This window comes from Hirundo rustica, chromosome 11, assembly GCF_015227805.2.
Source record: "Hirundo rustica isolate bHirRus1 chromosome 11, bHirRus1.pri.v3, whole genome shotgun sequence".
NCBI classification, from domain to species: Eukaryota; Metazoa; Chordata; class Aves; order Passeriformes; family Hirundinidae; genus Hirundo; species Hirundo rustica.
Window position 1 is genome coordinate 13402027 of NC_053460.1, and position 25104 is coordinate 13427130.

The 25104-nt window shown below is 38.1% G+C and overlaps 1 long non-coding RNA gene across 1 annotated transcript in view; it reads right to left on the reverse strand.

Moving 5' to 3' along the window:
- Positions 1 to 16075: 16075 nt before the first annotated feature.
- The window catches only part of LOC120757796 (uncharacterized), a 34364-nt gene continuing 25335 nt past the window's right edge, over positions 16076 to 25104 (reverse strand). Inside the window, exon 6 of the long non-coding RNA XR_005702670.2 lies at positions 16076 to 16193. This is a non-coding gene — a long non-coding RNA (uncharacterized LOC120757796). The remainder of the gene's footprint in view (positions 16194 to 25104) is intronic.

Here is a 25104-nt window from a genome sequence, read left to right on the forward strand (position 1 = left end):
CATAAAAGCTACCCTTAAATAAAAAATAAAAATAAACAAAAACATTACTGTTGGCAACGCATCAACTACAGGAGGAAAACAGGGGTCTTTTTCTTTTACTTATGAATGCTGTGGTATAAATTATACATATGTATTTTCACAAAATAGTGACAATTCTTCAAACAATGTATGCAAATAAGTATCAGAGAGACACTGCTTTCCTTTCAGAATAGAACAGAAAACAAACAATACATCTGAAGACGGCTGTAACACAGGTAGAAGAGGGAGTAGCAGATAAATACAACACATTTGAGTTTTCAGGGGAAGAAAGGTTTTTGTGACAGATAGTAACAAGATAACTGACAGCAACAAGATAATATTAACATTAAAAACTGAATTTAACTTCATGTTTATTACCTCTTGAAATGAACAGAGCTTATGAGTTCTGTCAATCTCATCTCAAGAAAAGACCGATCTACATGGCTTCACATTTGTTTCTTTTCATTTTGAGTATTTTTCATGGCCTTTGTTTGTTTGCAAAGAGCAAGTGCCTTTCAGAAAGTAAAAGAGTTGTCCATAAAAAACAATTAGCTGATGTACAAATCTCCAGGTGCCCAACTGTTTTGAAAGGTGAATCATTAAATAAAAAGAGTATTTCCTGGTTTTGGGGGGTTTTTTTGGCAAGCTAACTAATTATCTTGGATCACCAAAGTAAAATAAGGACTCTAAATGAGAGCTAATATTTACCACTTATATCACCTGTGTGTATTCTGCCCACTGATCATTCCAGAACAGTTTAAACAAAAGCTTAAGCTATCTGTCCTCACTGACAACTCATTTCTTTGAACTTGTACACTAGCTTGACCTGATTCCTGTTTTGCCCCAACACCATCCTGGAATCTGATATTCCTACAGTTTCAATAAAAAGGCAGAAGCACACTTTCACTTCATCACCTCCCATGGCAAAAAAAGCCTCACAAGTCTTTATGAGATCAAAAATATTTTTGCTTTCCATCAATGACACAGGTTGTGGGATTGAGTTTAGCTATTTGAAGGCCATATTCAGCAATTCCTTAACTAATTGTAATTTTTAGGTATTTAGTAATCCATGAAATCTACAGTTTTTTCCTCTGGAACCTGTCCAATCTGCCTGGACCTACATGGAGCACAGACAGTAAATTCTAGAGATTTACTGCATATGCTATAAAGAACCCATCACCTTTGGCTCAGAAAGATTTTGGGCATCCCAATTATCACTGACCATCTAATTCCTATCCATCTTTTTTAGTTTGTTCTCATCTTTTCAGATCTCTGTTACGTCATCCCATAGCAATTTTCTTTATAGCCTGAAGATTCATTTCAAGGTGACAAATCACTTTTTAATCTATAAAATTCTGCCCTGCAGTTCAATTCAGAAAAATAGAAAAGGGGAAGCAGATGGGGGAATGGATCTATAACTACCGTGGAACAAAATTTGGCTTTTGCATTTCTTCCTACTGACATTTTGTTTTGTCAAGGATGAGAAGGGGGAAAATGGAATATCAATACAGTTCTGTATGCAGACCTACTCATCATTCTAAGTAAGTACATATAATTTATTATAATTTGTTAGTTGGTCAATAACTGCTCCAGAATGGAAGAAGTACTTACCATACAGAAGCATTTAGCAAAGGCAAGGACTCTCTGTATGAATAAGTACATTTGACAAAAAGCTCCTGTGAAATAACTAACACAAAGGCACTTTTATGTGGTTATTGTGCTAAAATATGCTTAATATTGGCTGACATTAGCACAAAAACAACCACAATCTAGTTCTACCAAGCATTTTGTATTGCTGCTCCTGTAAACCACCGGGAGCACTCTCCAGCTCCTGGCTCCTCAGCACAAGGAATTCATGGGCTGGTTGGAACTGGCCCAGAAGGGTCATTTCAGAGGGATGGAACACCTCTCCTACGGGGGCCTGGAGAAGAGAAGGCTTCAGGGAGATTTACTGTAGTCTTGGAGGACTTGAAGGGGGCCTATGGGAAAGATGGGGACATCTTAGCACTGCCTGTGGCAATAGGGCAAGGGACAATGATATTAAACTAAAGGAGAGTAAATTCAGACTAAATGTAAGGAAGGGGTTTTTTATGATGAGGGTTGTAAAACACCGGCACAGGTTGCCCAGAGAGGTGGTAGATGCCCTATCCCTTGAAAGATTCATGGTCAGGTTGGTGGTCAGGGTGGAGCTCTAAACAACCTGATTTAGTTGAGGATGTCCCTACTCATCCCAGAAGAGCTGGATTAGATGAGCTTTAAATGTCCCTTCCAACCGTAAACAACTCCATAATTCTATATAATTTGACAAACACATAGGGGCATGTGAAACGAAATGATGGAAGAGTAGCAACAAGACTGGCAACTGCAGGCATCTACATTATGGATACCTGAAGATTATATGAATTACAGCCTTTTACATCAGGTTTGCTATTATAATACAAAAAGTACCACCTATAAAAGCTCTTACTCAGTTAATCTTCATAAAATGTCTAAAAGTCTCCAACAGGGTGTCTCAGTGAAGCCATCACTCTGTGCAACCTCAGTCTGTAACAGCCTCTCTGCTTTCATCTATGTTGCTGTTATTTGTGTACAAGCCACAGAGCTAAGTGGAGTAGTAGATTTTGTTGTGAAATCATCATATCCTTGATATTGTGACTCTTATGCTTTTCTTTATTTTTTCTTACTTATGAAAACAACAGGAAGACTTTCAGATTTGAAGAAATATATTTTCCTTTCAAAAGCATTACTTAGGAGGGTGCTGATATTGTAAAAGCTGTAATAAAATTGTTTGCTTCTCCTATAATTTTTCAAACTCTGCCATCTGATTCTGTTCTTCCCTGTTATCCACAGATTTTACAGAGTCCAATGAGTTTCTCTGACACAATTCCCACTGGCAGCCTAATGAACCATTTCTGCTAATAATACACATGAACTGGATGAGAGCCTTCCATCTCACACTGAGATTTTTTTTGCAGCAGTTTGAAATCTTTTTTATTCTGGTCAAAATAGCTTTTGTTTTTCTTTTTCTGCTAGTTGCAGTCGCGATCATAGGTATCAGTTTGGTGGGGTTTTTTATTCTGTTTAAGTAAGTTGATGTACTATTCCTTCAAGGTATTTTTAGTGGTTTGAATTGCCTTTTTTGTTTGACCTAAAGAAATTTACAGTGCATGCTTTTGATTTTTAGTCTCAATCTTCGATCCTTTTGTAAAGGCTTATCAGAAGCTGAGAACTGTAGAAACAAGTATATAGTGAGCACATTCAGCATGGCAAGCTGTCAATTATTCTCTGCTTTTTGTACAAAGAGCTCTGGTTAAACCATTTTTTCTGATGTAGTCAAGTCTCTTCATGTGTGCAGAGTGTGATAACAGACGATGGTGTCCAGCACCGCTGCCTGTTCACCCGGAGTCCTGCAGCCATCCATAAAGATCCAGAAATAGGCCAGGTTAGAGGGGATGCCACATTGAAGTGGCTGGAAATTCACTGCTGCAGCACATGGTAGAGAGCACCCAGCACTGCAAGAATTTAGAAAATTCAAAGATCCTTTCTCGCATTCAGTCATCACTCCAGAGAACACAGGTGTCCTGGTTTGAAGAGTATATTCCTGATTAGGTGTGCTGCTGTTCTTCAAGTGTCCCCTTCTGACAATACCTATTAAACCATTTTTATCCTTTTTCTTGTATGTTTTTGCCCCACTTCAATATTCCCAAAACAGCACTAATGAAAGGACACAAAATAATGTAAGAGAGGTTTTGCAAGGGAAAAGATCTTGCATTATTTTGTTATTAGTGTATTATGAATGCTGAAATATGACAGGAGATTATGAATACAAAAAGGGTATTAGTAACATTCTTCTATGCTAAAAGCTTCAGGGAGGATGTGGGGACAAAGGAGACAGAAGTAGCAAGTGCAGACAGAGTTTTCAACTGACCTGAGATAACCTGAAGGGAACCAATTCAAGTGCTGTAGCTGCTCCCTCAAACAGGTTTCTGAAGGCATCCTAAGATAGATGTGTTAAAAATGCAACTTGTAAGGCTGTCCTAACTCTCTACATGCCAAACCTACATAAAGTTGTCATTCTGTTCAGGAAGGGGACTTCCTTCTTGTAGGTTTCTGAGGGCGTAGAGTATTTTAAAACTTAATTTTTCACTAAATTGAAAGCAGAACTCAGCTGATAAGGAAAAATCAAAGCAGAGGCCAGAAGAACATGAAGAGTTCTGCATGCTTAGGACATTAGGGCAAAATTATACAGCACAAATAAGCAGAGAGCTGTCACTGTGCACACACTGCAGCACTTCAGATCCCCCGCATGAGACAGCGTCATTAACAAATTATCAGCTGTGGTTTACAGCCAGGGGTTTTACTGGCATATACAGTTAATACATTGCATTTCTACTGTTTCAGGTTTTTTTCTGAGAACTATTCAAGGACTAACAAGAATGAAAACCAGCAGATCTCCACTGCTGTCTCATACAGACTCCTCTGCAAGGTCTCACTGTAATTCATGCTTATGAAAAAAAGACATCTATCAATCAGTGAGACAAATACAGTTGAACATTCTGTACTTCATTTTTGCCCTAATTTAGATGGGCAATGCTGCCTTTAAATTCTGCTGATTGTGGATACTCTGGGCTGATAACCCCACTCAACAGAGCGATAAAACAGTTTTTCTACCAGTGTTACCATACTAACAAGCTGCCACAATCCTGGAGCTTTTTATATTTAGAAATCAAGCAGCGACAGGAATGCTACCGATTTCCACTACAGACCTTCAACACAATTTAGCACCATGAAATCCAGTCTCACTTTGCCAATTTTTAAACATAGCATATACTTTTCCCGTTGAGTTTTAAGCAACCTTTAGAAACATTTCAAAGAGATGAGGTTCCGTGACTCATTAGAGGGTTCTGATGCTGCTAACATGTATCCTCACAAAGCTCTCCCAAGGTTTGAGCAGACTCAGCACGCACGGGAGTGGAGAATTCACTGCAGTTCACTGGTAGCCAGTGATCCATCAGGCCAATTAAAACAGCCTGATCCAGCAAGATTCCAAACAGGGAGATATCAGTATAGTCAGGGTACGCTGTGCAGACCAGAGGTGTTCTACTGGCGGGCAGAAATTGTGAGTGGGATGGTTCACACCACACAGAGGTTTGATTCTCAGAAACACACAACTGCAGCAAGACAGGACTGTTCTCCTCAAACTTAGCATCTACCATCTTTTCTGCATTTGAGCAGAATTTAGCTTCAATTTCCATGCTTGCAGAGAATTTCTTTCACAGAGTTTACTGAAGTAATTGTACACATCAATCTGCCCGACTTAGTAAACAACAGGTAATATTAGCATATTAAATGTTAGTCCTTTATATTCAGTAAATAGAGGAAGAAAACAAGTATGTCCAAGGAAATGCTTCTCGAAGTGACAAACATTCCATTGGAAACACAGGGCATCTTTCTGTACCTTGGAAAAGGATGCTTGTTGTTCAACACAGTTATGCATGTAGCTAATCTACATGCCACTGTTACTGAGTATGGATTTCACCTCATTAATAGTGCCCTTCTATAACATATCAAACTTGCTTGTAATGTCTTCTTTAAATGAGTTTGGAAGTATTGCACTGAAGGGAAAACATAGGGTGTATTTCCTTTCTGTATCTGTATCCTACTTAGTACAGTATGTCCCAAATCTGATTATTTTGAGTGCTGGTAAAAAAAAATCAACAAAAATCCCAAAAAACTCTGTGTGTTTAGGATGCATAAACATAACTCAATGTTTTTAGAATTCATGAGAAAAAAATGAATCTCAGTTTGCTTCATTTCATAAAAGGAATGAGAATGGCTTTCTTCATAATAAGGAAAAGTGTGTTACTATTGTCTTATCATCATTGTGCAATCTCAGGTTAGTGCCTCAATTGGGGGCAGAGGGATGTTCAGTTTTGGGGGATTTTTGTTCTTAAATAGTGTTTCAGTTTGCAAAAATTTCAAATCCTACTAAGACCCTAACATGCAATAAGTATTTTTTTCCATCTTAGCCTTTTTCAACCCAGTCTTAATTCTATTTATGTTTAAAATTCAAATATCTACTAAAAAAAATGAACTTAGAAATAAACTCACTTTTGTAGCATTTACTATTTGATTATTACTGTTGCTACTATATATATTTATTTTTAAAATTCACACCAAATGTACTGTTTATTGCCTTTTAATAACTACATGGTATGTCCTTAAAGCAAGAAGGGAGGCCAGAAAAACACAAGACTGAAAAAACATCAAACTGAAAAATATTTTTCTAGCTACTGCAGCTCTGCAGTCTCCACAGGCAGTTCTAATAGCCTGGAAATTGCCCTGGGCTCTATTGTTAAATTCTGTTGTTGATGAGCTTTTGTATTGCTTCATTCTTAAGCAGCCTTTTACTTAGATTAGTCACTTTTCTTTCCTCAGCAGAGCCATTACAGTTAAAATGAAGAAAAGGTGATTTTCCAGTAATTATATTGGATTTTTTTTTTCTCCTTAAATTATAGCTGAGTTGTCTTCTCCAGGTATGTGTGAAAATAGAACTGAAACACACAAACAAAATCTACTTCACTTGAAGAGATAATGGATTATGCCTTGCTAAGACCTACCTGTACATATGGCAGCAAGACTCCAGTTTACAGACACTTTAAACTCTGTTAAAAAGTGATAGTGCTGGTAAAGGCACTGTGCATGCATTACATAGTAGAGTTTTCCCCACTATTTCTGAGACACATTCCTGACACCCCAAAACACTGAGTCACGGAACTCTCCTAAAGGATGGCCAAGTCAAGTAGAAAATACATTTAAAGATTATCAAATGAAATACAGAGAAAACAGTTCTAGGATTCTGCTAGTATACATAGAAAAATGTAGGTTTTTCTTTTAGAGTTTTTATGGTTCCCAAAATGTTAATATTTAGACAATGGGGAGCAGGTCCTTTTATCCCCTGGTAGGTTCTGTAAGTATTTGGGTGCAGAGAAGTAGGAAAATGTTAATGAAAATACTGTATTATAGAAGTAAAGTGCATGGTTATAGTTATTTTTTAAAAAATTGGTAGTAATTTGACTTTACTGCCTTGCATTTTGCCTATTTAAAGGTTATCCCTTTGTCTTTCAGCTACAATTTAGATCTTTCAGCAGCTGTTTGATGATCAGAGATGATCAGATCTGGTAAGCACTTGAAACAACTTTTATTAAAGACACAGAATGTACTTTGAGGTTTCAGTCTGTTTTCTGATAAAAGAACTAAAATGAATTATGGCATATAATTATCATGAAGGCTATCACAGCAATAGTAAATGACTGCTCTCTCTAGTGCCAGCTACAGCTAGAACGTGCCTTCCTCCTCTCACTTCTGTGTACAACACAGCCAGAGAAAGCTGCCCCAACTGTAAAATCAAACAAATGCACAGTGGAGCACAGTCAGTATGAACAACACAAGAAAAATATTGCTTTTTTAGTTTTTTAACCACCCTCCAGATATTAAAACTACCAGGAAACCTACAGGCAGCTACTGAAAATGGAGGGGCACAGCAGCTACTCTGCATGGAAGGAGCACTGCCTCAAAATTCAGAACTAATTGAAATTAATGTAGTTGAGTAAGAAATTTGCCCACTGTAATTATCTGAAACTTCAAATCAAATTCCAAGTCAATGTTGCATATAATTCCACAGGTTAATGACACTAAGAGGTGTGAAGTGTTGCATTACTGGTCATACCTCATATATGGGATTTTTCTTATACTGTGTTAATTATGTAGGATCAAAATTAGACTGCACAAGCAGCTTGAATACAGAAATTATTTAATCAAAGTGAAATTCACCGCTGATAGCTCAAAATTCAATTATTGCTTCCAGATGCCAATATTTGCCCAGTTTCCTTTACAGAAGGAATCCATGGATTACCAGCCAAGCCCCATCAGCTGCACAGACAGTGATAGTCATGCTCCGAGCAGCTACCAAGAGAGTGCACAGGAGGACCAGGTTTAGCAAAGGCTCTCTAGGGTTTCTCATTTATTTGCAGGACATTTGTTTCAACCAAACTGGCACACACAGACCAGCAAAGCCTCCAACTATCCTCCCTCCGTGCAGCTGTGCAGCCTTTAAACTCCATGCAAACAGAACCATTATTACATTTCTTCTCCTGACTTTTGCTTATCCTCCCTCAGGGCTACTCAGACCCTTTTCAAGTTTTGAGCCTGAGCAGACAGCTGAAAGAGGATCAAGGAGGCCTCTTCCACTGCAAAGCTGAAATCTTCTGACATTTAGTACTTCAGCCCAAAACACGGCTTCTCCCAGTGGGGCTGGCTGGCAAACACTGCTCAGTGCAGGCAGCTCCAGGAAACAGCCAGCGGCTCATTTTCTCACTTAGCAGCCCCATTTCCTGCCTCAGAGCAAATCTGTGCTCCTGGATACTGAGCAGCAGGTGGTGTGCAAGGAACAGAGATTTTTATTTTATTTTTGATTTAAGATTTAATCTTTTCTGGTTTGTCTCTGAACTATAATAAGGCTGTGGAGGCGATCTTTTTCAGGTGTCCAACGTACCTTCTAAATCTCAAAAGCCAGAAGTATTGTTTTAATGCAGATATGGAAGAGAAGTCCAACTTCAACAAAATGAATATTCCTCAATTAAAAATCAAAGCCCCAAGGATGTGACCATGAATGCTCCTGCTGCCTATATGTAGACTGAAGAGACTGCACACATAATATTTAAATATTACTGACAGGATTTGCCATTTATAGGCTTGAGTCCTGCTCACACAAAGAGATGGATTTCTCTACCAATTTATGTAACAATGGCCAGACCAGTTCTCTGTGTTAGCTTATGTGTGTCTAGAACAGAAAAAAATCTGCTCCAATTAATTTTTAAGACAAGTTTGTTGCCTTATCCCTGATTCCCTCAAGACCCCGGATCAGGTACTGCTTGAGCTCTGTGTTTGTAATCAGTGCTGTATTACAAATACAAAGGGGCTGAAATAGTGTGAAGCCTTTTCTTTTACAAGTAAACAAACACCCATTCCTTTATGAGGTAGAGAGTCTTTCATTCACTAACCTCACTTGACCAGAATAATTGGCATAAAAATTACACATCTCTCTGTTTAGCTCCATTTGAATAAATGTGAGCAATGTCAGTGTTAATTAAGTGTAGATCAAGAGCTATCATTCCACTATTCAAAATGTAAATTCCCTCCAAAAGAGCTGTAAATAAGCAGTTACTGCTTTCCAGGCACAGCACTCTAACTGGGCAAACCTTGAGAACCACAGAGCCAATGTGAAAGAGCCTCTGACAAATCAGTTGGGCTGAAGAGGGAAGTAGATCTGTAGATTCAGGTATGCTCATTTTTTCCTTATGAATAGTCCTTCCTTAGCAAATTAATTTCAGAGAGGCATCTAATGCAGCCCCCAAACCCTGTCTTGATTCTAGTTTTTCACAAGTGTCCAGATTTGCAAAATTGCTCATACCTATGTTCATGTATATAACAACTGGAAAGGATTGGGAGGAAAATCCCTCAGTTCCAGCTTTAACATTTAAATGAAGCTAAACGTTCACAACTCATCAGCTGCCATTGTGATAGTCAATGCCAGTTTTTAAGAGTTCAGAATATGATTTTTCTGAGGGTTTTGTTTTTGTTTTGGTTTTTTTTTTTTGTAAAAAAGAAGTCTGTTCTTAGCCTTGTGTCCTGCTGAAGTGCTAGAAGCTTCCAAACAGACTGAAATGCCCTTGCTTTTTCTTTTGCAAGTTTTTACAGTAAAAGCTACAGGGCTCTCTACAACCTTAAGCAGGGTAAAAGCTCTGCCATCTAAGATAAAAGCAGAAAATAGTGGAATAGGATACGAATGACATTTTCTAGCTCTTTCCCCAGTATAACTACCTAAATTCAGCCCAAGTTCATGGGAGACACACAATGACTGAATCCCAGTGCAGAACTGATGTGCAACAGCTCACAAGCTGTTTCTCTTCAATGCAAAGAAGGGTAATAATACTCGGAGAGAAGACAAACTCCTGGACTTTAATGTCACTGTAACTGAATGAGAGAAGGAAATTACTCCAGGTTCGGAATGAATACTGGTTTCTAATTAGAAACATAGCTATGGTATAAATAATATTTAATATTAAAATATCAAAACTTCTCTTTTTTTTTTTTTCTACATAAAATAGTTAGCAATCTCAAACTATGTTCAGCATCCTGCTGATCATCTGCAACTTTTTTTTTTTTCTTGTTTTAGTTTCAGAGACTTCAAAGTGCTTCCCAGCTGTATCAGGTCTGCTCCCACTGAGATTTTGAGTTGGAGATTCCATGAGACTTATTTTGGTGTTTGCAATCAAATTGCAAAGGTACTTAAGGTACTTCAGCAGAAAATATTATGTAAATTACTGTACCATTTAACTGAGTCATAGTAATTGTGCAGTCATTGCTATGGAATTACGCCGTGCATGATCAGAAAGTTTCTCTCCTACTCACCAAACACCCAGACCCTGCTCCTTTTCCAGAACTGGATATTTTTCAGCCACTGGGTGCTGCTCTCGTTAGAGGAAATAGAACAGAACCACGAAAAGAAAGCTCAGTGATCATTTCATTACAAGAATGTGCAGTTCCACTACTCTCTATCTAATCAGCTTTTTCCTTTGTAAAACAGCTTTTTAACAAACTTCACCCCAGATTTGGAACAGAGGTTGTTCCACTGGTTTCTTTTAGTCTGGGCTGTGAAAGATCTGCCTTGAGATACTAAGAAAGATAACAGGAAACCTGATTGTGCTCGAACACTTTCTTGCTTTCTTACATGTCCGCATGTAAAACTAGGCTAAAAACCTTTATCTTTATATTGAATTTACACATATTAAAGTGTAAAATCAATATAAAGACTCAGCAATTTCTTATATTTTTACCTCCCCAAATTTGCTTGATCAGCATTTTCATAGATGATACAACATTATTAAAAAAAAAAAGGAAGTACTGTAAAGTAGCTTCTTATTTCCTACCTGTTTCAATTTTAATGTAAATTCAATGGAAGTCTTACAATGTCATTCCAGCTTTTTCATTTTCTCATCACAAAATATTCCCTGCTAGAATTCAGTGCACATCGAAAGAACTGTCTCCTTGATAAATCAGAAGACTTTAAGGAATGTATAGGAAAATGACAGATTTAATAATTTGCAGAGAGCATAGGGAATGCAACATTTGGTTCTGGGATAAAACCACTGTATAATGAAAAAAGAAACAGTTAATTATCTCCTACTGTCTTCCTGATATGGCCAAATAAAATGAATTCTCTCTTTGGAAGAAGACCCTTCACACCCTTGTCCCACACAAAAAGTACAGTATAAGGCCAGATACACTTTTTCCCCCCATATGCAATTATCAGCCAGCATTCATATCTCAAAAATCAAACTCCAAGCTTGTTATTGAGAGGAAAATCACCTATCCCAAAAATAATTTCAGAGGAAGCATCTGCCTCTCTTTAAAGGGGAAAAACAAAACAAAACAAAACAAAACAAAACAAAAAAAACCAACAAAAAAACCCCACACATATACATATACATATACACACACATATATATATGTATATTTTAATGGAGTAAAACATGTAAAATAAACTTAGGACTCTGTCCCAGACCCAAAATACACTATTTCTGCTTTTTATGAACACAAATAATATTATACCTCTGTAGAATTTGTGAGACTTCTCCTGTTTATAGACAAAACTAAATTCTACCATTTAAATTACTGGTCATAACAAATCTGAGACCCCAGTGGGGTTGCATCAGTACCAACATATATGTACATATATCTGCACAGATCCCTAGAATAACTCATACACCTGTAAATAGGTAGATCACGTGTATCAGAACCTCAGGTATATGAACTAAGAAGAGAATTTGAATTTCACAGCCTCTGCATTGGAAATAGGAGTTCCTTGGGGCTTAGACTGCATCTTGCTACGTATACATTTTGTGTGGAAAAACAAACCAAAAATACACTATAAAAAGAGGAAATTCCTATTAATATTTGGTTAATAGCACTCTGAATCCAGATTGTAATACAGTCATCCGTAGGCTGTCCCATCTCCTCTAAATCTACTCTTCATTTGAACAAAATGGAAGAATTTCTTTGTAGACTGAGAGGACACTGTATGGCAGGACTTGGCAACAGCAAGGGGACTGCTCCTGCCCAAAGAATTACAGTCTAAACCAGGAGAGAAAAGGATAAGACCAAATAAAACACAGGCCAAAAATCACCTTACAGTTTAGCAATCAAACTCGTTTTGCAATTTTTTATTTCAGCAGTTTTCTACTGCCTATTGCTGCACCTTGGGTTTTCCTGGGAGTTTAAACACGCAGATATTTTTTGCTGATTATGCAGATATACCCACACTGTAATATTCTAGGATAACAGAGTTGGAAATGCAGTAACATTTTCCACTGCCACTCAGTGTAAAACCATACTGCGGTTTGTTTGCTCCAGAAGAGTTTGTGCAAGTCACCAGGGAAAGCCTGAGTTTGGGGTTTAGGAGTAGAAAATGTCAGATTGCAGCCAGCCAAGCATGAGGAGTACGTAGAAATACTGTAACAGAAGGAGCAGTAAATGAGGACACAGTGTAATTCATTGTGCTTGGAAACCACATTCAATGTCCTTGTTACACCATAGAAGCAAAGGAAGGACTCGGGACACAAATCCCGGACACAGCAAGGAGTTTTCAGATACACTGTTTCCAGATTTTTGTCTCATTTCAAGCCGCTAAAATGAATTAACATTTGGTAACGCCCGAGCAGCTCTTTGATATACAACAGAAGTAAAACATGTCTCCCTAATTCACTTTTGATTGATGTTGCTGAGCCTATGGGAATAGGAACCATACAGCTGTGGCTGCAGACAGCTTTATTACTTTATTTATCCCCGTTCATTATGTTGAAGTGACAGAGGGAAAATGGTAAAGAGCTGTTTGGGATTCTTTTTAAGTGTTTCCTTTCCTAACCTCTACATCCCCCCTGCAAAGGACTCCTCAGAGGGGTCTGTTCTGATCCCACATCCATACAGTAATAAACCTGTTTAAGAGCATGGCAATAAAATAAATGAGCATGTCAAAGCTCAGCTGGGAAAAAACCTCACTCTACTCCTGGCTGCTTCACCAAATACAGAACAATGTGGAGTTTGAGATTTAATCCCATCACCACCTTGGGGCTTTGTTTGTTTGCTTTAAAAATACCAGAATTCAAGAAGAACAGCCTCCTTTACATCTCTTATACACTACCCCCAAGCCCCTGGGCCCATCTTATTTAAAGGAAGTTCATTCCACAATGAATCTTTGAAAGAACCATTTGCTGCTTCCAGGATCTTCTATGTAAAATAATAAAAGGTCACAAAAAGCTGAAAGCCAGAGCTTTTGTCACAACTGGCTTCATGCATTTTACAGACCCCATTAGTGCCCACAGTCTATATTTCCCAGTCACCAGTTACTGTCACCTGAGCTTTATGAGCTGGATTGAAATGCATGGTCTGATTTGACTTCAGGGATTTTTGTTGTTGCTTTTGAGCGCAAGAACACGATGAGAAAAAATCAAGCAACAGTGAGCTGATTCAGTAACTGATCATGAGCTCTTCCAAGGCTCAGTAACAAATAAGAAAGCCTAGAAACATCATTGGAAATGATCTGTAACTGCTGATGTCAACTTGTAACTCAAGATTTTCACCTAAACCTATCCACATTTTCACCTCACCTATCCACACTTTATAACATTTGCCTATGATAAGCACACACAAAAAAGGGTGGAAGAGCACAGGCAGCAGAGACACAGAAGACTTTTTTTGAACAGTGAAACCATTCATAGACATGAGTGAAGTAATTTCATCCAAACCTAGGCAGCTCCGATTATCAAATTAAATGTTACAAGCAATTCTAAAGCCTTCCTACATAGCAATTTAACAAATTAATATTTGTACATCTAAGATCCATAAATCCTACAATTTCAGAATTTTCTTTACTCCCTGCTCTTTTGTGCAAATTACAAGAACTAGGAAACATTTAGAACATTAAGCATTCATTCTGAATCCCTTAAATGCAGTATTAGTTCTTCAGCCACGCTGTGTCTGTAACAGTCCATGAAACATAAAAAGCTGGTTTTCTTGTGCTTCACTGGTGAAATAAAAGGTCAGGCAAAGAGGAAGAAAGGTGTTTTACACTTCTTTCTTGCAGAGTAGACAAGCACCCAAACAGAACACAATCTCATGATTATTTCCCATAGGTTAAAGCATTGGAAGATGCAGGTTGTCAGCAGCTGAGCTTTGTTTAAGCAGATGGTGCCTCTACAAATGCCTTACTTGGGGTGGTGAGGGTGTGGACATCAGAATCTCTGCGCCCTGCACATTAATACCAGATGAATTTACTACAAGCATGTTATGTCAGTAAAAACAGTGCATTCCAAATGAATTAGTGCTGCCATGGATAACTCAAAATGTGCAGTCAACCCCAACGCTGTTCGTCTCAGATGGGAAGGGCACATCTGCACTCCAGAATGCTGTTTTTAATTCAAGTTAAATTATATACTCAGACTTTCTTGTTATAATGATTTCTTCCTTTTAAACTACTTTGACCTCCATAAAGTGCGTGCACATCTCAGGAAGGTGACTAGCTGGAGGCAGCAGTAAGAGCATCGTTTGGAAAATGTAAAAAGGCAAGCAATTTAAAGAAGATGTTTTGCTTAATCTCCCATTCTCTGCTGAGAAGATCCAATAAGTTACAGCCTGCGATTAGTTTCAAGTGAAGTGTCCCACATCACTGTTGCCAGTGGAATTGCTTGGTTACTTTTCTTAATCACACAAAGAAAATTCAAATCCCCCCAGACTTTCCTCATAGTCATCCTGAACCATAGAAAAATCATTTACCCAACACATAGCTCATTACGCTTTTGCAGATAACTCAAAAATCTCTTTTTAAAATTCCACATAATGTTGAAAACATCACATTAAAACAGTACTGAAGAATTCTATTTCCAACACCAATTTGCTTTGATGTCAGGAACAGTTAAGCTAAATCATGAGCTTTCCAGTGTGTTCCCAGATCTCTCGTCCTCACTGTGTTTGCCAGGCCTTATTGCATTGAAGTCTGTAGGGGTGACTTCTTGGAAGGTAAAGCTCTGCTTTGTGGGAGGATTCATAGCAGAATCCAGTTTGGGGTCAATCAAACTACACAGTGCTTCATCTTTAAACCAGCCTTGGAAAGTAACGAGACATCATGACCCGTTCCACACCCTGAGACAGGGAAAGAGTAAACAGAATCACAGAATCAGTAAGGTTGGGTAAGACCTCCAAGGTCACTGAGCCCAACTGATAACCCAGCACCACCATGTTCACCACTAAATCAAATCCCCAAACGCCACATCCACACATCTTTTGGACATTTCTTAGGGTAGTGACTCAGCCACTTCCCTGGGCAGCCTGCTCCATTCTATGAACAAGTAGAGAGAGCTGCTATGTGACATGTTCAAAGTATCAGGGCACAAGCATGCTCCAAGATAAAGAAATCTTTGAATATTTGTATTTCTATTTTTTTCCTGATGTTCCTTTGTAGCTTAGAAATATTTTACCTCTGAAAAAATATCCAAAACACTTTACTGAGCATGTGTGTCTGTTTCCTGCTGGATTTAATATCACAGCAGGCTAAGCATTATAGTAAAGGAATAAAGCATGTTTTTCCAGGATTATTTATGTGGACTGTACCAGCCCAGCACATCGAAATTCACACTCAGTGTAATGGTACAATTAATGATCCTCCTAAAATCCCCCTACAAGGGCAGCTGGACTAACCTGCAGCTATAGAAATTTCTGATACCTGCAACAGCCAGCTGAAATCACTATCTACTACTCAACATCTGCATCCTTCAGCAGCTGGAATGGTAGGCGGTACCAGAATCCAGCCTTTGTAGAACAAAAAAGGTGGCCTAGCTCTTTCTTCGATGCAGGTCCCAAATTAGACTCATAAAAGCAACTACCTGACAGAAATAGTCTCCTAAAATACATCATAAATACTCACTGGCTTTAATTTGCATCAGGCTGCCATTTACATTCTTCATACATTGCTTGAAAAGCTTTCTTTGGTCTTCAGGGAACACGAGCCCAAGAGGTAAAAACAACACAGCCCACAACAGAGCCATTCATTGGCAACATTCCTGAAACACATCAGAGAAATGAGAAAAATGTAAGTCCAGATTTTGCCTTGGAGTGTGTGCACAAACTTCCTATAAAGCCATTAAAAGTTAGATGCAGGCAAGCAGAAACAACTAAGAGAAATTATAATTAAGAATTCATCTTCCATTTTGTATCACTGAAGCATCATCTTAATTGGCAGAATCCCAGAGCTCCTACCCGGGGAACACCAATCACTCTGTCTCTGGTGCAGTGTCCTCTCATCCAGAGTCACTGCATAATAGGATAGAGCAAATTAAAAAAAAAAAACCAAAACAACACTATTTCAACTGGCCTTTGCACATGTCCACAGGAATTCTGGAGAGCAAAGGAAAAAATCCGGGACTGAGTTCCTTCTATCTGGCTATACTGCATTATCAGGAGAGGCCTTCTGTGGCTCTAAAAATAGAGAGGCTGCAGTAGACTGTACCACTTCATCTCCACCACATTATCTGCCAGTTCCTGTGCCAGAAATCTGTGTTCCTCCTTCCTCCTATGCCTGACTTGTCCCTCAGCAAGGAGCCCTACAGCCCCAGCGCAGCAACACAAAAATATAAGGCACAGAGAAGTCAGTGGTCTGTGCTCTGAAAACTGTACAGTCTTTTCAGGTCCTAGAAAAAGGCTGGACAACTGAAATACCCTGAAGAGCTGGTCAGATAAAGAACACGGAGAGCAGCTTGGTGGAAAAAGGATTCTAGACACATACACAATTTAAAACATGGCCCTTTGCCATTGGTTTTCACTTTTAAATATCCTGGGGGTTGGGTGGGGGAGAAACGAGGGATAATATGCAAACTACTACTAGTGTGAACCTGAAAGCTGTAAAGGACAAAACTGAATCCAAGTTTGTTTGCTAAACAAAGGCCTGATTGGATTTTCTGGTTATTTGCAGAAAGAAACTGACACATCTGCATGTGTGTATTTCAACATATTGGCTGATAAATAACTATTTCTTCGGTTCTGTGTTCAAAAAGAATGACAGATGTGCTCCGAAAATAAGACGTGGTCTCCACATGAAGAAAAAAGGAGGGAAAGGATGAATCACAATCATGAAATAGGATCCCACAGTGACAGTCAAAGAGTTTTTAGCTGTGTTCTTGAAAAGGAGAGGCATGAAAGCAGTGAAACCATTAACAATTACTTCTACATACCCACCGCAAAGCCAGTATAAATGAAAAGTTAACAGGGAGGCACACAGAACTTAATTTAAAATGCAGTTCCAAAAAATAGACTTTTGAAAAAAAAATAGCTTTTTAGAAATACTGAAGATAATAGGAGCTGTAGGTGGATTCACTATATTGTGTTCAATCATATTTCTGAAAAGCTTAAGATGAATTACAAAAAGTTATCTTAAACACCAAAGACCTTTCAAAGCAAAAAGAAGGAAAAAAGTTAATTTTCAGGGAACTTCTCAAAGTACATCGCTAACAATGGATGAGAGTGTTAAGAACTGAAGAATTTGTTCATGATCTGGATTTTTCCATTTTTCATTAGAATTGTTTAAAAGTCATTGATAAAGAATTTAATTTCTTTAGTGTCATTCCCAAGTCCTATATTTCAAAATCGCCTCTCTTGCAGGACACCACAGGCAATAAAATTGAATATTCAACATTATGCTGTACATGAGGAGGACTGGAGTTCACCATCCAGATCTTAATAAACAATGGAAATATCCCATAATTTACATTTAACACCCACCAGTCAGTCACTTCTGGAAAATACATGACAAGCTTTACTGACTGTATCAACAAAACCAGTCATTCCCAGCTTTCAACTATGCAAAACTGACATCTCTAAGTTTTGTGTAGGAATTAAGGTAGTAAGGTCAGAATTGGAAAACACATTTTACTTATGGAAATAACATGTTCTGTTCTAAAACACCAGAGTGATCTAAAATTCAAAAGACTCAATACAGAGTTCTTTTTCCTGATGCACTTAACATCAGCAAGGAAATTGCATAAAATTTCTTACCTTTTTAATTGAAATGTTTGACATCAAACATCAACTCAATGAGTAAGATCTTCACTCAAAGTCCATTTCATCCCTTGTATTTTTGCCTACATTACTCCTCATTTCTCATTTTTCTTTCCTCTCTTTGCATCCCCTGGTGTTTTTAAGCATTGACTTATTCTCTATACTCTCCACCCATTCCTCATGTTATCTCCTTCATCTTGTTCCAGTTCACCTTTCCCCCCAGTATAGATACACCTCTTGTGTGGTACCCAGTGTGAAAACACTACTGCTGATCACAACAGAAATTATATCTGGCCCAAATATATGAGGCAGCACTTATCTCTTGTGGTAGATAAACTAAAAATGTAGTGCATATATCTTAATACAGGCAGTCAAAATTAAAAAAAAAAAAAAAAAAAAAAAAATCCATTGGGGTTTTTTAATCCTTTATAGTAGAAAGGGTAATGTTTTCTGTATTTTAAGCAATATAAGTTGAGGATAATTTAATCCCTTTTAGACTTCACCGACTTAGATTTCTAAAAGTCCAAAGTATATTCATGCATTTTTTGAAGAGGATTTTACTGTAAAGCATCTGGATTTGACTATTAGACATATTTAAAACTAGAATTCTGTGAATGAAACTTTTATCCCCAAGATTTTTACTCTCTCTTGAGATTTCTCCCTTTGACGGGTATACACTTTGCCTTTATGAAAAACAGTGCATCAGAAAAAAACTTGCAAATTCAGAAACTCTTGCTCTCAAGCATTGTTTCACACGTATATTTATTTCAATTTTATATATCCTTAAAAATTAGTATTATTGGAAGCTTTGACATTTTGCTTTCCTTCATGATGGCACTGATCATGTCCTTGTCCACAGCAGCGGGGCTGGAATTAGGTGATCTTTAAAAGTCCCTTCCTGTGATTAAGTAAACCAAACAAGGACATTTGATTTAATACGACATGGCAGGACAGATCTAATATTTTTTCAACATTTAGTGTGGCGATAGAAATCCTAATCTTCCTCTGTAATCAAAAATCCTAATGAGTAAGATGCTGAGGAAATATCTTACTGTTTCACTTGCCTAAGTACATTTCAATACCTGATGAAATCCTGCTACCTGGTGAATTCCCTTTGCAGCTGCTCTCAAGCTGGACAACAGAATAACACATGAACACATAAAATGCTGAAGTCTCAAAAGCACTGATTTTCCCATAAGAGTACCTGAGGTCAAATAAAACTCTGAGTGTGCATTAATTACTTTGCAATAAAGGAAATACTAGTCAGAGGAAACTGTACATTTCAAAAGCAACAAAAAATGCAGAACTAGCAAATACTTTATCAGCCACTGGCAATACTTTTAATGTAGCTAACAATGGAAATTTCTGGAACATCTATTGCACTTGATTTTACCTTATAGACTACACAATTTCTGTCAATTTAGACTGCAGATAAATTCTGAGGATGAGATTTTTCAAAATGTGATGTTATTTTAAGAACCAACCATAAAGAACACCTATTTGAATAAAACACTGCAATTACATGACTATATTCTGCCAGTTTTCCAGTCACTATAATTTTAAATGCAAAGAACAAGTTAGAATTTAAAAAAAGCCAATAAACAAACAAAAAAAGCTTTCACTCAGTTCATGCCTCTGTTCATGCTCAGGGAAAAAGAGCCCCATGAAAGTCAAGTCAATCACATATAAATCAGAACAAAATTGAGAGCAAATAATGACATTTTATATGGCAGTTAAGCACATGTATTGCCTTTGTAATAGTGAACTGCTTCAGATACAAGGCATGAAGAGGAGAAGGTCAAACTGTCAATAGGTCCAGCATATGGGCTGACAGGAAACCTGTAAATATTTATGAATTCGCAAGAAAATTAATTATTTGGAAGACAGAAGGACCCAAGTCTATGGATTTTCAAGCCCACTACAGTGAGAGCAGATCAGAGTAAGAGAACAGAATGCAGCACTTTCACCCAGGTGCTGGACCAGCCAGAAGTGGTCTTTAGCCAAGTCCTAAGCCCCAGCTCAGCAAGGCTTCATATGAAACTCAGGACCAGCAATCTCATAAGCATTGCTGCACAGTTCCAGTTTGTATCTGGACAGCCTGAAGGTCAGACAGAGCAACTGGCATCTGCCTTCACATACCACACACACATACACTTTGATTAACATAACTCATCGTGGTGAGGTCTGCAGTCAACCTAGAATAAGCAGATAGCCAAAGTCTGCCTTTAACTCTAGTCTGGCCTAGGACAAAATTCCCCAACAGTCTTAAAACCAGTCAGGCCTGTTAATATAGAATGCTTTACATTATAGTGATTGTCTTAATGGGAAAACAGCTATTGCAGAACCAGAGTGAATTAGATAAAAGATTTAAGTTCACAAAAGGGTTACCTACAAAGTGTTTGCTCTTCCAATTAGCAACCCCCCTCCCATACACACTGATTTCTTAGCAGTTTGCTGTAGGCTGCAATAGGACATGCTTGATTCATTATCATGGGACTTAAACATTCGGTTTATATTCAATAACCCTAAAAAGAGTACCAGAGAAGGAAATGGAGTCCTAACAGACTAACTAAATAGGAATACACATCCTTTATTCTGGCATAAGAAATCACATCTACAATTTATCACGAAAAAATCCATTAAGAATACCCCACAGCTAGAAAAGACTCAAGCTGGTGTTAGCTTTTGATTACAGAGGAAGAGAGCAGCTGTTCGTAGAAAGAAAAAGAGCTACTTTGCTATTCTGTCCTTTTTCATTTTGCCAATAACATAGCTGCATTTTCACCTTCAGGTTGGCAAATTTCAAAACCAACAAGCAGGTCAGTAATCACCTTTTTAAATCTTTTTTTTACTTAGCAGAAAAGCCTACTGAGGTTCTGCCCGGTCACCTCAAGCTCTCCTTTGTCCTTGTTCCAATGTACTTCATCCATTCAAATGTCACAATTTCATCTCCAAAGCACACAGAGAATGCTTTCAATTGGGTCTTTGAGCAAACAAACCAACCAAGGTGTCTGTACTTGCTTCTTTCTTGCCCTTCCTTTCTACAGCCACAGGAACTGTCTTAAGAGGAAAAACAAAAGCATGTATCTTAGTTTCCCAAAGCAGCCACTTTCCTCAACTTAATTATTTTCATTTCTTTACTTCTCAACATTGTGAAGGCTGATTTTCCTGAATCCAAGAATTATCAATGGCTGGAGGTTTGGCAGGGAACACTGCACTTCCAGAGAGAAAAGCACTTCCAGATGTTAATAAAGACTATAGTTAGGGTCTCCCAGATGTTCTCATTATAAATTCCCACCTCTCCCCAGAGAAGTCAGCCCTTCTAGTGGGTGCTGCACTGTTCTCTGTATTCACATACCCTCTCAGATTTGCTGTGTGCTGCATCCCCTGCTTTTCCTGTTAGTTTCACCCTTTGTTTTCACAAATCTCTACCTTCTTTCATCCACACTGCCTTAGCTGGGATATTTTTGGAGATAGCTTTCTTCACTGTTATTCAATTCTTTAAGTATTTACTGACAGAAAGCTGGGTCCTAGCAACTGAAACAAAGACTGAGAGGAATATATTTTGTGACATTTTGAAACAGAGCACGAACACCCCTTCTGTGGTCTCTAAACACATGCTGAAATCTAGTTCTCAAAGCATACGAGCAGTAAAAAGTGCTCCTGGCTTCGTCAGCAGTTTGCTTGGTTGCTTTTTTAACCTTTTTCTCCTTCGGTTTCTTCCCTACAAAATGCAGAGGCAGTACTGCACTCACAGCTCACATGGCTATTATAAAAATGAAGTTTAAAATGCTCTGTGCCTTTTAGATTAAAGGTGCTAATGAGATGAGAAGTGCAATCATCATCTCAGGGCCAGCCTGTTGCACTTAAGCTGTTCATCCTTCGCGTTGATTACACAAAGCTTTATCAATGAAGTTTCTATCTGGCTGTAGCAGCAGTAAGAGAGCAGTGGCACACGCAGAGAAGCACACTGCACATCAAGTGTCTGATTTTTAAAATGCATGTCTAATTTTCCCAGGACAAAGGCTTCCCATGAACTACCATTCAGCTGCCTGAATAACGCATACAAATGAGACAGGACTGCAAGCCTAACAATTTTAAAAACGGGTGTTCTATGCAGAACATATAAAAACCTTCCCATAGCTTAGATGGTACAGCATTCAAACCACAGCTTTAGTTACGCTCAATATAATGATATGAACGTACCCAGCCGAAAATCTGAAACTGTCTGGAATTTTTTCTCTAATGATCAAATGATCAATGAGAACAAGCTGCTACTCTTCACTGGATTGTTCTCTCTCTGCTTGTCACATTCTTGCCATGGCTAAATTCCAGGACATGTTCTCTGGCATGCAGCCCCTTCTTGTCTGCATTCAATTTCAACCCACTCATATCCAGATTATTTTAGATGATTATCATAGAATTGTTTGGGTTGGGAAGACCTTAAAGGTCATCTAATTCCAACCTCCCTGCCAGGAGCAGGGACACTTTCAACAATTTATCCCAAAACCCCACTTACTGGGGCTGTAACATTCCATTTCTTATTCTGTTCATAATAATTCCTAGTCATGAAGTGATGTAGCCTGTGCTATCCCATGAAAAGTCTGCGTTCTCTACCTTAGTTTTCCTATATCACTCCTTCCTTCTTTGTAACTCTGGAAAACTGTGATATTCTACAAAATTTTCCTTACGATGGGTACATGGGAGAAACATTTTCCATTACTAGGTCTGACCCTGACTTTTTGGGACACTTGCAGTCAATCATTTTATATTTACTTCAACTTATTCACATAAATAAAAATAAAAGAATGCAATATGCTTAAATACTTATGTATGTCAGAATCAGTTACTGCTCTTGTAATTCCTATCTATAAGTCTCTAAAAAGACAACCTATTAGATCAAAACTTTTTTGTAAAACTAGATTTTATTTTCTTTACTGCTTTTTTTCTAACATAAAATCTAAGGACACTTACTGGTCCAACATCAGTGTGGCATCTTTTTTTTCTCTACAAATAGAAAGGATCACCAATTGAGACAGTATCCTAGAACAGGATATATAACTAGCCCAAATAGAACTGGCACATAATAATGATGATTGTATGACCTTCTGTGAATTGCCCTGAAAACCCTCTCTATGATGCTTTCACAAACTGATCTCATGCTTGTCAGTAACAGCCAAAATGTGAATCTGATCGGTGCAATCCTGTTCTCAGTGAGAGAAATGAGCTCACACTCTGTGACAGATTATCTGTAGAATTTCACATAAAAGATTAATGAAAAAATGTAAAAATAGAATAAGCAGTTGCCAAAACTGTAAAGGAATAAGGAGATGATCTTAAGCAGCTAAACCCAAAACCTTCGTAGAGAAGGCCAAAAAGATTGGGATGACATGGCTTAACATTAAACGATGATGATCTTCCAATCTCCATACGGCCAATAATCTACAGACATTAATATCAACCTATCCAATCTACAGATATTAATCTGCATCATCCACAGAAAAGCCACACACTCACATAACAAAGGTAAAGAGTTACATTCACGTGCAAGAAGTTCCATGCTTATAATTCCAGAACTGCCCTCTAAATGCAGGTAACATACTTTTCACAGTCAATACATAATTGCTTAAGATTATCAATGCTAACTAAAAATCAGCACCTCTGGTTTTACTTAAGTTAAATAGTGGCTGTTTACTACATCATTCAGAACATATATTTGGTGGGGCTTGAGTTTTGTTTTGCTTTTTTAAGTATAAAACAAAGCTTCTCCCTAACTGCTCTTCCATGCAAAGCCTGCATTTCCCACAGGCAGAGTATGCTTTAGCATTTCATTAGATGGACAACACTGAACTTATTTAAAAATAGGCAAGCAGCGTCATAGCTCATTTACTCTGATGCAATTGTGAGAAGATGGAGCCTGTATGCCCAACCACAGGGAACATTTAGCATAAAAACACACAGTAGGAACATTGTTTTTTATATAACTAGGCACAATGGTTTGGCAGAAGGGGGTTTTCAGGCTGTAGGCAAATGGCAGCCTACACCCCTTTTTTTCCTTGCATTGAAGTCTTGGCTGAAATTCAGGAGATGTGGCACTTGGTGTGCTTAAGGAGTTTTCATGGAGACAGGCAGGCAATACACACTTGTTTTGACTAGCAGAAACATCTTACATGAGATGGTATTAACTTAAACCAGCCCCAGCAGTGCTGAGAGTTGTGCTGAGTTATTTCAAGTGCCTCAACAAGTCCATAGGAAGCCATAGCCACACAAACCCACAAAACAATAGCAGAGCAACATGGGAAACATTTAAATTTGACAGGGGTTTGAGTCACATCTGTAATAGCATGTATGCCATTTTCCCTTCCAGTTTTTCATACCACTCTTCATTGTTTCTATTATCATATTATGTTGCGCAGAACTGATGCGATCATGGAACAGTATTACGTATCTGAAGGGTCCTCGCTCCCTAGAAGTTTCACATATACAATAACAGACTGCTCACAAGTGAAATTCCCCAGTATAAAACATTTCAGCAAACCAGTGTGATAAGAAACTTTCCTTGACTGCCATCACAGCAGGTTCTCTTGAAGCATCTCAACTTCTTTGACTAGAACCACGACAGACGTCTGACAGAGCTCCAATAACTTTGTCCTGGAATTGGATTATTTGGGAAGATGCAGAGTCCACCTCCTGTGGGCAGACACAGACAAAAGACCTTGGCCACTACTCACCTCCAAGATCACTAAAACTGCTGAGCTAGAAATTGTTGTTGTTGTTATTAGCTTGTAAGGTAATTAAGTGTGAGGAAACCCCTGATTTAAATAATATCCAATTACACCTGTGTCTTTTCTATATATTAGACACTTTGTACATCACATGATAGGAATGCTGGTCTGCAATTTCTGCTGTTCTGGAAATGTC